The sequence below is a fragment of the Panthera uncia genome (genome assembly GCF_023721935.1).
Source record: "Panthera uncia isolate 11264 chromosome D3 unlocalized genomic scaffold, Puncia_PCG_1.0 HiC_scaffold_8, whole genome shotgun sequence".
Lineage (NCBI taxonomy): Eukaryota > Metazoa > Chordata > Mammalia > Carnivora > Felidae > Panthera > Panthera uncia.
Genome location: NW_026057586.1, coordinates 3,413,676 through 3,430,704, shown reverse-complemented (window position 1 = coordinate 3,430,704; position 17,029 = coordinate 3,413,676). Strand labels below are relative to the sequence as shown.

At 39.2% G+C, this 17,029-nt stretch overlaps 1 long non-coding RNA gene across 1 annotated transcript; it reads right to left on the bottom strand.

Moving 5' to 3' along the window:
* Positions 1–633: 633 nt before the first annotated feature.
* On the bottom strand, positions 634–15,213 carry LOC125914263 (uncharacterized). Its single transcript, XR_007455266.1, has 3 exons — positions 15,043–15,213; positions 10,148–10,289; positions 634–865 (listed from the first exon to the last, which is right to left on the bottom strand). It is a non-coding gene; the product is annotated as an uncharacterized LOC125914263 (long non-coding RNA).
* Positions 15,214–17,029: the final 1,816 nt, after the last annotated feature.

Genomic DNA, 17,029 nt, shown 5'->3' with positions numbered 1-17,029 from the left:
CTAATCAAAGTCATAGCCTGAAAGTTCCCAACTTCTCACGAGACGGCGTCATCGCCTCATCTGACGCAAACCCAACGGCACAATGGCCTCCAACGTGGTGATGCCGCCAGGCTAGATGAAGGTTTTAACCGAACCATCACTTTGTAAAAGCATTCTGAGTTTCGCTTAAGAGGACAGATAAAGAAGAGATTTCATTTAAAACTAAACGCATCTGCTGCCTCCTGTGTCTACATGTCTTAGATTGCCAGTTTCCTGTGGATAGCTTTTGGTCCACTCATATTTCTGGGACCAGCAGAAATTTTCCCAGTGATCTCTTTAGAGTGTGCACATCAGGACTTCAATAGCCATATTATGAGGTAATAGATATAATACCGATGTGGCTCATTTCTTGAAATACCTATCTTTCACCTGGTAAAACACTGCAGTGGCTTCAACCAAATCGAATAGGAAGGGAAGGGGGAAAAAACACATATCTTCAAATAACAGCCAACAACGAAAGTTATTTCTTAGGGAAGAAAGGGACCAAATTGCTGGGATTCCCTCAGGTTTTGTTATGAGTGTCCATTTCCGGGTTTTGTTACACTTTATTGCCTCAAAACATGAATGCATCTGTCTCCAATGATGCTTATTTTTTCCAGTCATTTCCCACAGCATTAGTGACAAAAGCCCATCCAATGATGCCCATTCTATTTCAGCTTTATCACATCGCTAGACGCAGAGGGGCTGACTGCAATTTTTGAAAATAAAATAAAACAATGATTTTTGCCATCTGAAACCTGCAATGAAGACTCTTGTGAAAATTTGGTGGTACGATGATGCGGGTACATGGAAGAATCAAAACACCGCCACTTGGAAAGATGTCTTTCTGTCGAAATATAAAGCACCACAAATGAAAAAGCCCCGGCCCACACAGTCCCAAAGGTTAAACGGAAATTTGGATTTACTACGTAACTTGCAGGTAATTTCTCCCCGACTGCAACTTTATTCTCAGGCTCTCTTTATGGCATTCTTTGCAAAGCAAAAGTTTTTAATTTTGAATGTTGATGAATTCAATCTACAGATTATTTTCTTTTATGGAACCTGTGTTAGGGGTCGGATGAAAACTCTTTGCCTGCCCTATGGTTATAAAGAGTTTCTTTTATGTTTTATTTTGAAAGTGATATCGCTTTGTGCTCTATATTTAGACCTGTGATCCATTCTGAGATAATTTGTATGGAGTGTAAGATTCGCGTTGAGTTTCATCTCTTTTTTATGTGGATGTCCCATTGTCCCTGCACCATTGGGAGGAAGTATCCTTTCTCCACTGACTTGTCTTTGCGCCATAGTCAAAATCAATAGAATATATTTAAGTGGGGCTATTTAGACTCTCCATTCTTCTCCACGGGTCTACGTGTTGATGTTTTTACCAATTCTACGCTGCTTAGATGATTGAAGCTTTAGAGTACATCTGAATATCAGGTAATGCGAGCCTCCCATTTTGCTCTTTTTAAAAATGTTTTAGGGGCGCCTGGGTGGCTCAGTCGGTTGAGCGTCCGACTTCGGCTCAGGTCACGGTCTCACGGTTTGTGAGTTCAAGCCCGCGTCAGGCTCTGTGCTGACAGCTCGGAGCCTGGAACCTGCTTTGGATTCTGTGTCTCCCTCTCTCTCTCTGCCCCTCCCCTGCCCATGCTGTCTCTCACTCTCTCTCAAAAGTAAATTAACATTAAAATTTTTCAATAAAAAATAAATAAATAAAATAAAATAAAATGTTTCAGCCATTCTAGTTCCTTAACGTTTCCACCCTGGCTTTAGAATCAGCTTGTAAATATCTACGAAAAATCCACTTGGATTTTGATGGCAATTGCAATGAAGCCGCAGATCACTTTGCAGAGAGCTGACGCTCTGTGTCAAGTTTTCCCATGTGTGAACATGGCCTTTCCCTCCGGGTTCAAGGCCTTTGTTCCCTGACAATAGCATTTGTTTGTTTGTTTTAGTTTTCACAATACAGGTCCCACACATAATTTTTCTAGGCTTTTAACCTAAATGCTCTGTTTGGAGTGGAGCTATTGTAAATGGTACTCTAAACTAATATTCCCAGGTGTTCATTGATTGTTTATAGAAATAAAAGTGATTTTTCTATGCTGACCTTGTATTTTGTAACCGACCATCATTCTACCTTCACTTAGTTCTAACCGTTGCTGTTAGATTTTGTGTCTGTGCCCTTTTTCGAATTAAGGGATTTCTCCTCTGTTCTTTTTCTGAATGGTTTTATTGTAAGAGGATGTTAAATGCTTTTTTGTGCATCTATTGAGACAATCGTGACATCTTTCTTTTGGTCTGTTGATAAATTGTGCACCGTTGGTGTGCTATATTGGTATTTCAGTGTTGCTAATATTTGGTAAGACTTGAATGTTGAAACAGTATTGCATTTCTGGGGTGAATCCCTTTAGTTATAAAGTATTATAACCTCTGTCTTTTAAAACAGGAGAGTTTTAAAAAATTATTTTATAATATTTATTTATTTATTTTGAGAGAGAGAACAAGTGTATGCATGCGGGGGGGTGAGGAGAGAGAGAGAGGGTGGGGGGGGGAATGCCAAGAAGGCTGTGCACTGCCAGCACAGAGCCCGATGTGGGGCTCGAACTCACACACCATCAGATCACGACCTGAGCCAAAACCAGTAGTCGGACATTTAACTGACTGAGCCACCCAGGTGCCCCCAAACAGGAGAGTTTTTTTTTGCAAAACTGTAGTACAATCTCACAAAGTATTTACATTGATAGTGACACAATCTACTAATCTTATTCAGATTCTCCTAGTTTTTATTGCACTCATTTTCCTGTGTGAAACATACACATACACACACACACACACACACACACACACACACACACATACATACCTTACATGCAATTTTTGTTTGCATATTCCTTGTATGCGATTTTATCATGTGTAGTTTGTGTATCCACACCATCACAGTCACACACACACACACACACACACACACACATACCTTGTATCCATTTTTGCTTGCATACTCCTTGTATACAATTTTATCTTATGGGCAGTTTATATCACAGTGAAGACATCACATTGAAGACACTGAACTATGCCGTATCTACAAGGATGCCTCTCATGTGCCCTTTTACAACCACACTCACATTTCTTCTGTTTTCCCACCCTGTCCCTAATCTTTGGCAACTGTTAATCTGGCCTCATTTCCGGAATATTGTCATTTCAAGAAAGCTACATAAATGGAGTCACATGGCATTGTAGCCTTTCGAGGTTGGCTTTTTTTCAGTGAGTATAATTCCTTTGAGGTCCATCAGGTTCATCTACGTGGTGTGCCAATGGCTCATTCTACTCTCCTGTGGCGTGGTGGTCCAAGCCACGATGCACGTGCTGAAGTTTGTTTAGCTCTTCACCCACTGAATACATCTGGGTTCTTGTCGGTTTTCATCTGGTCTAACAAAGCTGCTGTGAACATTCACGGGCAAGTCTTTGTGGGAATGTAAGTTTTCCCACAAAATTTCCTTTGTGGGAATGTATTTTTCTGGAATAAATCCCCAAGAGTGCAACTGCTGGGCTGTGTGGTAGTTTCGTGTTTTAAAAGCAACCGCCCAACAGTTTTCTTTCCTCGTTGTAGCACTTCACATACTCCCGGCGATGCACGAATGACCCAGTTTCTCTGCATCCTTGCCAGCATCCGCTGATGTCACTATTGTTTCTTTTATCCATTTCGATAGGTGTGTAGGGATCTCATCGTGTTTTCATTTGCATTCCCTGATGGCTAATGATGCGGAGCATCTCTGCCTGTGCTTGTTTGACGTCTATACATCTTCTTCAGTAAAATGTCCCCTCATATGTTTTGCCCATTTTCTAATTGGATTTTTGTGATTGTTGAGTTTTGAGAGTTCTTTATTTTGATAGTTCTCACTACAGATACTTTGCGGGATATGTGGCTCTCTACCAGTCTGCAGCTGTAGTTCCATTCTCTGCTGAGGTCTCTCAAGACTCCTACGCAGCCCAGGGATAAATGACCCTATATGGATCCCTTCTATCATCAGCCTGGAGCTGGAGAATTCTGGGCATGGCCACTTCTTCTGTTATGTGTCTAGGGGGGGGCGGGGATGGAGGTCCTAAGATACCTTGCTTCTCTGGCATCCCTCCAGTCCTTGGGTTCTTAGCTCGACTGTTTTAACTTTTCCCTTTCTAGAACTTTCCTTTAGTTGCTTCTTGCACTATTTCCATGCTGTGGCAGGAAAGCATTGGGTAACGAGTCTATGTCATCTTGTGTAGACTGGAAGTAGGAAGAAGTTTTCTACTTCTTCCATGCTTCTTTGTTTACTTATTCCCAACCTTTCTTCCTTTTCTTGGGTTAATTGGAAAGTTTTTATGATTCCTTCTTATCTCCCCTATTGACTTATATATTATTTTTTAAAGATGGTTGTCAGTTCATCATAGTCTACTTTTAAATGTTATTTTACCACTTTTCATCTAGTGTAACAACCCTAAAATGGCATATTTCCAATTATTGTCTACATCCTTCATTGCTGCCAGTGTGTGATCACAACCATCCCAGGTAAGCAAGTTACAAATCCCTCTCTCTGAAGGTGTCAATCTCTCCTTCAATTTGGGGTGAGTTGTCTGCTCTGTATCTTCAGTTATCCAGTGTATTAAAGAGAAATTTATGAATTTGAACTTAGTTTGAAATTTTTTCTTTTCTTCTCCCAAGTTTGGGAGAAACATTCTTTCCAATTTTTGCATCCCAGTGCAGAAATATTGGTTCTTAAATATTGAACTATTTCATGATGTATTTCTCTGTTTGTGTAATGTTGGATTTGACTGCTAAAATCTTATTAATGATTTTTGCATTTATATCCATCAGGTATATTGAGATGTAGATTTCTTTCTTATAACTTTTCAAAAGTTTACGTATTTTGAGAAAAAGAGAGAGAGAGTGCATGTGAACAGGGGAAGGGCTGAGAGAGACAGGGAGAGAGAGAATCCCAAGCAGGCTCTGCACTGTCAGCACAGAGCCCAACGTTGGGCTCGATTCCACAAACTGTGAGAACATGATCTCAGCCAAAACCAAGAGCCAGACACTCAACCAATTGACCCACCCAGGTGCTTCTCTTATAAATTTTTAAATTTGGTTTTAGTATCAGCTTAATGCTGACATCATAAAATGAGTGGGAGAGATTCTTTACTCTTATATTTTCTGTAATATTTTTGAGGAACTGTTATTTTTTACCTTAATGTTGGTTGAATATACCAGGGAAACAATTTGGATATGGATTTGTTTTAAGGTAAATATGTTTAACTATAGATTAAATTTCTTTAGTATATATAGAATTATTGAGATCATCCATTTCTTCTTGAGTGAGTTTTGGTATTGTGTATATTTTGAAGTATTTACCCATTTCACCTAACTTGAAAATTTTATGAGCGTATAGTTTTTTCATAATTATTCCTATTATTCTTTTCATATTCTTATCCTATATGTAGGCTATCTAGCAATGTCCTCTCTTGTATCTCTGATATGGGTCCTGTTATTGATGCTATTATTATTCTGTAATGTCTGTAGGGTTTGTAGTAATGCCCCTTTGTTCATTCCTGACATGATAATTTGTGTCTTATTTCCATTTTTTTCTCGTTTATTGTGATTGAATATATTTCAATTTTCTTTTCTTAGAAACAGCTTTGTATTTTATTGATTTATAGGTCCATTTTCTCATTTATTTCTGTTCTCTTTTTATAATTTGTCCCCTTCTATTTACATAAGGTTTAATTTGCTCTTCTTGTCTTTGAATTCTCCCCCCAGATTTCTTGAGTTATAATTGACATATAAATTTTTGAGGAATTTAAGTTTAAGGTATCCAAGCTGATGATTTGATACATGTATATATTGTGAAATAATCACCACAATAAGGGTAGTTAAGGTTCCTCTTAATGTGGAAGTTCAGATCATTGATTTGAGACTCTTCTTTTTATAACATGAAGCTTTTGTGCCATAAATTTTTCTCAGAGCATTGTTTTGACTGAAAAGCACATTTTGAAATGCTGGTTTTTATTTAATTCAGTTTAAACTATTATCTAACTTAACTTGTGATTTCTTCTTTGGTCCATAAATTATTTTGATGTGTGGTCTTTAATCTGCAAATACTTAGGGATTTTCCACACATCTTTCTGTTACTTATATCTGGCTCAATTCTATTTTGATCAGAGAATATAATTTGTATCATTTCAGTATTTTAAACCTTACTACTTAGTCTTGCTTTTATTGCCAATATTAGTCATTTGTAATTGTGGAGAGATAAAGCTTGGCTGGATTTCCAGGTGCTCTTTATACACGCTGAGAGTTTCACCCATAGTCATGTGTCTGCTTAACTGCTCTGATCCAAAAAGATAATAAACATTCTATTACCTTTTTTTAATGTTTATTTATTTATTTTTAAAAAAAGAGAGAGCATGGGAGGGGCAGAGAGAGAGAGGGACAAAGAAAATCCCAAGCAGGCTCCTCTGCCCTGTCAGCCCCAATGCAGGGCTCAATCCCAAGAATTGTGAGATCATGACCTGAGTCCAAATCAAGAGTCAGATGTTTAACTGACTGAGCCAGCCAGGTGCTCTGTCTCTGGGCCAAATAGTTAGTGCCCAAAGGTCTCCAAGGATAAATGGAGCTCAGGACACTGGAGACATCTCTAGGTGATAAAATCCTAGATACATAGGGCTACTGGGCCTTGGAGAGATTTCTTTACACACCAAAGGACTGGAGTAAGGACAAGACCTTCCTGAAAGGCACAGGAATACTCATTTATACTCATTTATTCTTATTCATCACTGTACTGGTTTTCTAGAGCTGCTGCAATAAAATTGTGGCTATGAACATTAGGAACATTTTCTCATGATTCTAGGGGCTATAGGCTTGAAATCAAGGTAAGGCTGCGCTCTTCCATCTGAAGGCTCTTGAGGAGAATATATTTCATGCCTCTGCTGAAATTCTTTGGTTCACTCCAACCGCTGTCTCCATTGTCCCATGCCTTTTCATTTTTTCCTTCTGCCTCTGTGCACTTCACTTCTTCTTGTAATGACAGTAGTCACTTTGGATTAGGGCCCACCCTAATGACCTTATGTTAACTTGATTATCTCTGAAAAGGTCCTATTTCCAAATAAGATTACATGCACAGGTACCAGAGGTTGGGACTTTGATATGTCTGTTGGGAAAACAAAATCAAACCCACAACAGATGACTGCTAGAAATGTCACATTTAACATGTCCATACTGAAATTCTAATATTTCCAACTGAAATATCGACTGACAAACTTCCTCTTGTCATTTGATGTCAAGTTTACCTACCAGATACCCAGAGGGAACCTCTTGGGGTCATCTCTGATTGTTCTCTTTTTCTCACAACATGTGACCAATATCCAAGAAATTTTGATTATCTGACATTTTCTCACCATTTACGTTGTCACTACCTTGGTTCAAGGTATCATATTTATAATTGTTTTATAATATTACATGGTGTCCCAGCACTATAACTTACATGACAGTATCCTAATGATTCCTTTTTGCTTCGAATTTTCACTATTACATATGGCACCGTGATAATAATTCTCATGCAAACATCTTTCTGCTCTTAGGTAATTATCTCTTCTAAGTCAAATCCTCGAAGTTGCAGTCAACTTGCAACTCTCTCAATTGCCTTTCAAAAAATTGTATGAACTTATTTCTTTTAAATGATCTGTAACTCACATCTGTAATTCACATTCTGATAAGGGTGTTGGTTTTTGAGAAAAGGCAAGGTATTTGCTTCCTCTGTTTATTTTAAACAGGTATTTATTTTGTGCCCACCAGGCACCAGGCCCCGTTGTAGACACAGATCCCTGCCCTCATGGAGCTTAATTTCTAGTTGGGAAGACAGACTATACATAATAAGCATAGTAAGCAAATGAATTATATAGTATATTTGAAGGTGATGTCCACTGTGTCCAACATTCTGTCCTTAAATACATGTATTAATATATAAATATAATATAATTAATAAATATAAATATATTCTCCATAAAAACAGAAGCCATCTCCACCATACTCCTTACTTTTTTCTAAACTCTCAGAAGAATTGCCTTTAACATTTGTGTTTCTGCCAACAGTCTTTTCAAGGCAATTTGGGCTTTACCTATTATGGCCCTCAAAATAATTTTTCCATCTTCCAACTTTTATCCAATTCCATAGCCATTTCAGTATTTTTAATGTTTATTTTTGAGAGAGAGAGAGAGAGAGCGTGAGCAGGGGAGGGGCAGAGAGAGGGAGGGACAGAGGATCCAAAGCAGGCTTTCGTCTGACAGTAGAGAGCCCAATGTAGGGCTCGAACTCATGAATCATGAGATCATGACCTGAGCTGAAGTCAGATACTTAAATGACTGAACCACCCAGGCACCTGCCGTTCCAATATTTTTCAATATTTGTTATAGCATCACCCCACTCTTGGTACCAAAATGGGTCTCAGTCAGGATGCTACTAGAAAACCAGAACTAGCAGTGTGTGTGTGTGTGTGTGTGTGTGTGTGTGTGTGTGTGTAGAATATAAATAAAGAGACAGTATGAGACTTCCATAATTGTAGGGACCACCTAGCCAATGAGGAACCTTTAAGTGAGGCTGCCGGCAGGTATCTCACACAGGGTGGAGGTTACAATGGAAGCAGAATTTCTTCCTCAAGGAAACCTTGTAAATCCTTTCATCAGATCGGATGATGTCCACCTACATTATCAAGGGCAAACTCCTTTACTTAAAGCCAGTTGAAAAACAACTTCACAGCCACACCTGGGTTAACATTCGATGAATTAACTGGGCAGCACAGCTAGCCAGTTTGTCACGTAAAACCAACCACCACACTCACAGACTGGCAGTTTGTGTGGGAAGAATTCCCATCAATTTTTATTGCGTTGCCTTAGAGGTAAAAATTAGGGGCAAAAAGGGGCCATCAGACTTCTTATTTACTGTGAGGCATTTAATCAGAAATCTGTCTCTGATCCAGAATGCCTCATGTGTGAATTCAAGATAAAATTAACAAAGATGAATATTAAAAACCCAACAGTAATCTAATAATAAAACTATAAATTTTAAGGGAAAGTTTTACTAGTTTAATTAAATGTTACAATTTTTGAGAACACCTTCCAAAACATGCATCAATAATTTATCGCTCTGACTCAGTTCAATGTCTCAACATCTGTTGACTGTGGATAAAAGTCTTCTGTACTCACTAGATTGTCAATATAAAATTACACTGGATGATGTGTATTACCCACTTATGAAAACCATCAGATGGACTATATGATATACTTTGGTTTCTTCATTCACGTCTTTTCTTTTATCAACTCATTTTTGGAGTTCTTTTTATTGAGTTCATAAATTTATTAAATTCTTCTATAGTGGAAAGCATGTAAAGAAGATCTGTGTTGCTATTTCTTGATTTTTTTTCCAACAGAGTTCTTTTTTTTATAGCTTTTACACGTTTTTCTTTTCTTTGATTTCTTTTATTTTTCTTTAATATATTTTTATTTTATTCTCACCTTGAAGATGTAGCATGAATATGTCAAACATGATCCTGCCCTTCTGGAACTTAAATCCTTGACCCTGAGAGACAGATGATCAACCCGAGAGTACATCCTACTGAATAGCTCTTAGAAGAGCCCCAGGAGTCGCTGCAAAGCCCAGTGAACGGCTCCTGAAAGCCCATAGCAGACTCAGAAGTCCTTCCTGCTCATGCTAATGTCCTGCGGTTGTGAAACGGACCTTTCTCTTGAGGGTTTTTCTCCCTTGGTGTTTCCCAGCGCCCCCTTTTCCAAACTATAGAATATTAGGAGAAGTCTAAGGATTTAATCAATGCGGATTTTGCATTCTGCGGTCCGGAGACAGGGATAGGATTAAAATGTTCGCTTTGCCTGATTTGAATTTTTAAATTTGTATCTGCTACCATCCCACTCACTGACTTGAATTGTTGATGATGGTGAATGTTTACCTAGCGTTTAATTTCACTATCAATTTACATCTTTATGTTTAATCTGTATATCTGTATTTTGCACTTTTGTATCTTAGGTGTTGCATGACCGTGTTTTATCCTACCCCCTTTACCTGAAAATCTAGCCTTTAATGTAAAATAGTTACCTTAATGCTTCCTGGAACCAAATTCCTTGCTATTCTTTAACGAACGGTCTTTTTTGTCTTCCTACAGTGTCCATCGGCATTCAAACAGATGATGCGATCTGTCAGCTTCACACAACCATATCTGTAGGCTCCAGATGAGTATCTGAAATCAATAGGGATGGGATCGTGGTAATTAAATTATAGCACTTACATATAATTACACTTATGTAAAAAATATCCACCCCTGCTCATAGCTGCTCCTGAATATGATAGACATAAATCTTTGCAAATGATCTCTTTGGGGGTGGGGAGGAGAAAGAGCGTTAATCTTTAAAATTATGCCGGGAAAAATTAGGATACTGGAACTATTTCACTTCAGAGAAATCATCTGATTCAAAGTCTAGCTTTAAACACGTTCATTTTCATAATTTTTATCTTGGAAAATTAATTTCGATGCAGCTCTTTCTGCAAAGCTTCGTGATGAAGAAACTGATCTCCTGGCATGTTTTGCTCGAGGACTGAGAAAAGCAGGACCCGTGGAGTCAGGGCGGTGGTTATGCAACCTGCACCATCACGAGCACACATCACGCTGGGCACCTTGCAAGCATTTAATCAATGAACTGGTGCTTGTTGGAATAAGTTGAGTCATTAATTGACATTAAAGAAGACTACTGTTCTCCCAAGCATTCAGTAACATGGCCTAGATGATTACTTTGTGTTAGACCAGAGGTGGTATTAGCTACGTTCTCTCCTTTTGGGTACAAGAAATAAAGACATTTAAAGTTTTTGTTGTCACTCGTTTTCCACCGAATTCACTCTTTTGTTCAGCAAATGTTTGCTTCCTGTATTGCAATTTACTTTTTCTGTTTTTCATGTGGGCGACCAATCAAAAGTTTATTTGTGTGGGTTCCAAATAATCAATGACATGTATTCCCTGAATCATAAATAAAATATTTCCTACCACCTTTGTCCAGATAGTGTATGAAGTGACAGGGGTGGGGGTGGGGGACAAAAACAGGCCTCGCTATTGATATGGGTTAGCAAGTCATCCGAACTGCAAAAACGTACCCATGGATAGACTGCCAGCCTCAACCAACCCAAACCGGTGAAAAATGGAAGATGCAAATCTAACCCCTTTAAAATTTAGTAACTTAGATAGCCCCGATTATGCCTTTTTTCCCCCAGAAATATCTGGGAACTAGTCTCCATTTCCTTTCAAGAGTTACAAAAATAGTGATTTTGTTTATCAATATTTGCTTTGGAGTTACAAATTTCAATAGCTACAACATTGAAATAATATTAATCCTATTTATATTATGTCTATGGCAAGGGCAAAAAAGAGAATAGGCACAAAAAAGTGTTTTAAAATGATATTTTTAGGGGCGCCTAGGTGGCTCAGTCGGTTAAGCGGCTGACTTTGGCTCAGGTCATGATCTCGAGGTCTGTGAGTTCGAGCCCCGCGTCGGGCTCTGTGCTGACAGCTCAGGGCCTGGAGCCTGTTTCAGATTCTGTGTCTCCCTCTCTCTGACCCTCCCCTGTTCATGCTCTGTCTCTCTCTGTCTCAAAAATAAAAAGTTAAAAAAATTTTTTTTAAATAAAATAAAATAAAATGATATTTTTACGGGTGCCCGGGTGGCTCAGTCAGTTAAGCATCCAACTCTTGATTTTGACTCAGGTCGTGATCTCACGGTTCCTGAGTTTGAGCCCCGTGTCGGGCTCTGCACTGAAAGTGTAGGACCTGCTTGGGATTCTCTCTCTCTCCTTTCATACTGGTTCCGGTCATGATCTCATGGTTCGTGGGATCGAGCCCCACGTCGGGCTTCTGTCAGCACAGAACCTGCTTGGGCTTCTCTCTCTCTCCCTCTCTCTGTCCATTCCCCACTTGCATGGTCTCTGTGTTTCTCAAAATAAATAAAAATTAAGATTAAAAAATTAAAAAGTGGTAAAGTTTTAAATCAGTAAATTGGTAAAACAGGTACATAAAGTATTATTACTTTAGTTATTATCAGAACATCATCGTCAAAAGCATATTTTTCTAATTAATCTTCCTTTCACATGGACAATGTATTAGTCAAAAATTATAAGTTTATACATAACACATATACTAGAAAGGGAAAGGCATATATCTTAAAATATAAATAACAAACAACCATAAATAGACTAGGCTTAGTTTAGCGACTTCCTTCTCCTAGTTACAAGTGTGTCGCAGATGATGTCTGCGTCTACGTGATCCCGAACAATGTGCAACTTTCAATTTTCTAGGTGTTTGGCATTATGCACATAAAACATGAATTTCTCGTTCACTGCCTATGAAGATACACTCGGCTGTATACTGTTGCCATCAGAGTAGATGAGAAATATTAGTTGCTGCTTTGTAATCACTCTGGCTATTTGGAGAAAAGATGTGCAAAACCATAGAACAATTGCCTGGTCCGAGTTTCAAATTTCAGGAACTGTGGGTGTCGTAAAGAAAAAGAAGGAAGTGGGAAATGCAGCTGCTTAGTAAAAATGGAAATGTCTCCATGTTGGCAGATCTATGTCACATGTGTCCCTCCCTCAGCCAGTTTCTCTGGGTCCCAGGAACGTGTTCTCATGATCTAATACTGCCCTTCCCAGAGACAAAGGACCAGAAATCCCTTCTGGATGCACGATTATTAACAGCCTCCGCGGGTCTAGGTCACCTTCCCAGATGGGCAGAAGGGACGCGTGTTCGTCCTATGAAGAGCTACGTTTGCTTATTTGTTTCTCCCTATTCTAAGGAGTTTTGCTGTAAAATGGCGATAATTTAACCACAGGGGTATCCGGAGACCAACCCCAATGCCAACAACCCTGTCTAATTTTTTTTTTCTTTGACCATAGAAATCTTTACCTGCTCTATGGGTTGTTATTAATCGTGCTCACTTTTAAAGATAATTTAGTTTTAATATATTGTCAATGCAATTCTCTAGGGTGCATGAGAAGCGATCCAGCTCGTGTGCATCTGTCTAGCGCCATTTCCTGATTCTGGAGCACCTTCCTAATATTTCTGCTTTTAGCTAAGGGAAGTGACCTAAAGTAAAGATGTGTAAAGTACATCCTGATCAGTGTTGTAACTCGCAAATGTCTTTGGGGTCACTGCATTAAAATGGTGCCAGAGAGTAATGGCTGTGTATTATCAGCTTTAGGGCTCTTCCGTTGGCATCTTATTTAGTTCTTACCTGGCTTGTGCTGCCAGAGACGAGGCTCTCTTCTCTGGCGAAGGGCGGGGGGATGGATATTTCAGAGAACCAAATAGCCTCTCCGAGAGACTCATAAAGCTACAGCTGTAAAAAGGGTCTGCTATTTAAGGCACTTAACTGGTTGCCCACCACCTTCTTATTTGCTTAGGTGTGTGGAATAAAATTTATCGTGTCTAGAAAGCACCATTAATGCTTCCATATTAGATGAGTCACATGGAATGACTTTTTTGTAACAATGCGATCCAACATTAACAGTACTGTATGGTTCAGCATAATACCTGGGAATAGGTTACCTCCCTCCACCCCACCAGCAATTTTTCCATAGAAATACAGAGCAGCACTTGGGAACACAAAGGATATTACTGTTCTGATTTGCCCACAAATCTACCGTGCCTACATTGGTAGAACGGCACGTTCCCGGTAAGAGGTTCTAGCTAGAAGCTGACTTCTAGAAGATGTCTTCAGATTAGGTGGACCCGTTCATGAATAACCTTTAGTAACTAAAGCAAAATAAAAATTTTCCCCCTCACAAATTAGGAGCTTCAATAAAGTCTGATGGGTGAGTTATTCTATTTGCTCTATCCTGAGATTTATCTGTTAAATGTAGACCTCTCTGTGCATATAAGAAAACAGCGAATGTGAGGGGAAATGTGGACATAACGACAGCACATAGATATACATACATCAGAAGCATCTCAGTGTTAGAGCCACTAAGCTGATCCAATGAGAGTTTGGACGAGAACATTTGGACCAAGGGGAATCCCATCTATCCTGTTTGCACTGGAGAATATTAGGGATCTGGGGGCATCGTTCAAACTACTGGTATGAATATGTGACAGGTTCAAAGGCAGAAGGGAATCTGGAATAAAATTTAGCAGGTCAAAGAGCCACACTGGTTGGTGTTTATGGACTTAGGAACATTTTGTCCTGTTCCACTTAAGACATTGTTTTCCTAGAAATGAAACACAGGTCTTGTTTTCAGAAATCATATGAATTTAAGCTACAATGAACTTTTATTATCCAGGATTTGAAGGAGTAAGGGTGAAGGTGTATGCAGAAAGTGCGTGTGCTTTGAGAAAAGATGTAGCCAAAAGGAAAAAAGAAAGAAAAACACACACCCCGAGAAACAAGCTAATTGAGGTTGATGTCGGCCTGCTACATACTTGTACTATGTATACACAGCTAGTTCAAGGCTGAAGTAAAGCTCCCTGGAAATAACTGGACACACAGCGGAGGTGAAAATGGACATTATTGGCATGTTTCTCGATGCCTGGATTCCACGAGTGAGAGACAATCGGCTAGACCTTTAAGGAAGGTCCAGTCAGGTAAAGCAGAGGTTGATTGGAACACCGCACGTGGTTCTAGATGACATCTATCATACGTAAAATAATTTCATTAGAGATAAATTATTTGGCTGACTTAGTTCGAATTTGTCCTTTTCCGATTAAATATACGAACGGCAATACACGACTGATATGAGCTATAGATGCACTTCAGATCTCACTGAGCCTCTGTGTGAAGAAAGTCATAAAATTATTCTCCACTATTGCCAAATCCTGTGGCATCTACGCTAAACAGCTGGCGACTGCCACTCAGGGGTTGAGAAACAGGCCAAGGGCTTGCTTTATCCAACACGTTTTGCCTCCCTTGAGTAGACGGCCTGAAATCTGATCTGTACCCACCCTTTAGTTTCTGTACCTCTGGATCCAGGAGAGATGTTCTCATGATGGAGCATTGCTCCTCCCAGAGACAAGAGGAGCCCGCCTTGCAGTCACTCCCTGGTAGAACTTCTACATTATCCAGGAATCCTCACAGTTCTGAAAGTGGCCCTCCGCACGATCAATCTTTCTGTGATGCAATGCAGGAAGAGCTTTGTGAACACTTTGTGAAGTTTCAGAGACGTGGAAGCATGCCATTCTCATAAAATGATCATTTGGGTTTATTTTTGAAGCAATCATCACACGTGTTATTCACAAGCTGTTTCTGATGCATTAAAATATTTATTTAAAAGGTTCACTGTGAGCCAATGGCCCTCTCTCTAGAACAGTCTGCACTAACGGGGAAAATGTCTGCAGCTGTCTCAGGTATTGTCGGGAGGGGTTGATTATGTATATCACCATAAAGTATGTTTATAAATTATGTTTATTGTGTTATAATTAGTAGTGCTAACAGTGCGTAATATCAATAAGGCAATTAAATATGTAAATAATAAATAATGGCAATATTAATGCCACCAAGGAGCACTGCTCAATAGCATCATGTCTACTCGGTCAGCTTAGGGCCACATTTCTCATTATTTCACTGGAAAGACATGGAACAGAGCCAGTCATTGGCTTAATGAACACACAGCCCAGTGCAAAGGTTGAACATAGCCTTGCATAATGGCTGGGAAAGTGAGACTCACGGGTTGTTTTCCCAGGAAATGGGGAAATGCTACACGGTCTATCTGGTTTCACAAAGCAGTGAATTTTCGGAAATTTGAAAAGTAGATTGAGGATGGGGAGGAGACCTCTTTAGCTTCTCATTTTAAATGATGCCTGTTAAAATTTCCCCACACAGCTGCCTCTATATTCTCACTAAAGGTCTATGGGAATGTAGAAAAGAATATAGAGATGCAAAAGCACCACAAAAATAAGGACTTTCAGATAATTTATAGACTGAATCTTGGAAAAATTTTCTGCTGGTTCCCTGCCAGTGAAGCTGGATTACAGGACACAGTTGATGGGAGGACCTTACGAATCTCTGGTGGACTCATCCACTACCCTCCCAGACTGAAAACAGGGAGCCACACTCAATGAGGCCCATTCCTTTGTCTGGAGGTAAAAATCTCTGCCAGAGGTAAGAAATGGAATATTCTGAATGTGAAAAGAAAAGACAGCACACTAAAGTATATTTCTAATGGGAAATAAAATTAATTTTAGAAAACTTTTAGACATCTTTTCAGTGGTACAGTCAGGCAATGGGAGTGGAATGTCAAAGCTGGAAGATTAAATATACCAGGATGTGATGAATGGGAGATAAGGACGGGTGGAAGGGTTGTAAGAGGCCAAACGCACAACACCAGAATGAACATTGATGCTGCAGGTAGCAAATTTCAGAAATATCAGAACGAGAAAATTGAATTGTTAGTATGGAGGGTAACTTAGAGAATCTGCTCAAGAGGGGAAAACAGCAATGTTAAGGGATAGAAAAGTCTTGGATGTGACAAGATGCCCAGACTAAAATAGTAGTTTTTTGAACAACAACAACAAAAAGAAATGAGGAGGAAATCTATCAAAGGCACAGCTGAGGAAATATTTCTGGATTGAAATAAGAGCTGGTTGTGTAGATCACCATGTCACGAGGTCTCAACCATGTAAAGGGTCCATTATGAAAGGCCTGTTCCCTTTCATAAGGCTCCACTCTTCAATATGAGCCAAGGACAAACAGAAAATCGAAGAAAGCATTCAAAATGGGATACAAAGACCAACATGTACAAACAATTAAAAAGAATCTTGGAGGAAAAAGAGATTGAGATTGAAGAAAATTGAAGAAAGAAATTACTGATATCCTTAAGGAGGTATGAGAACGTATTCTATTCATGAAACAAGAGCAGGATGCAATAAAGACAGAACATTCCAAGGCCGGAAAACCTCTGTTGAAAATTAGAAATGTGATAAACAGTAGATAAGAACTTAGTGAGTGG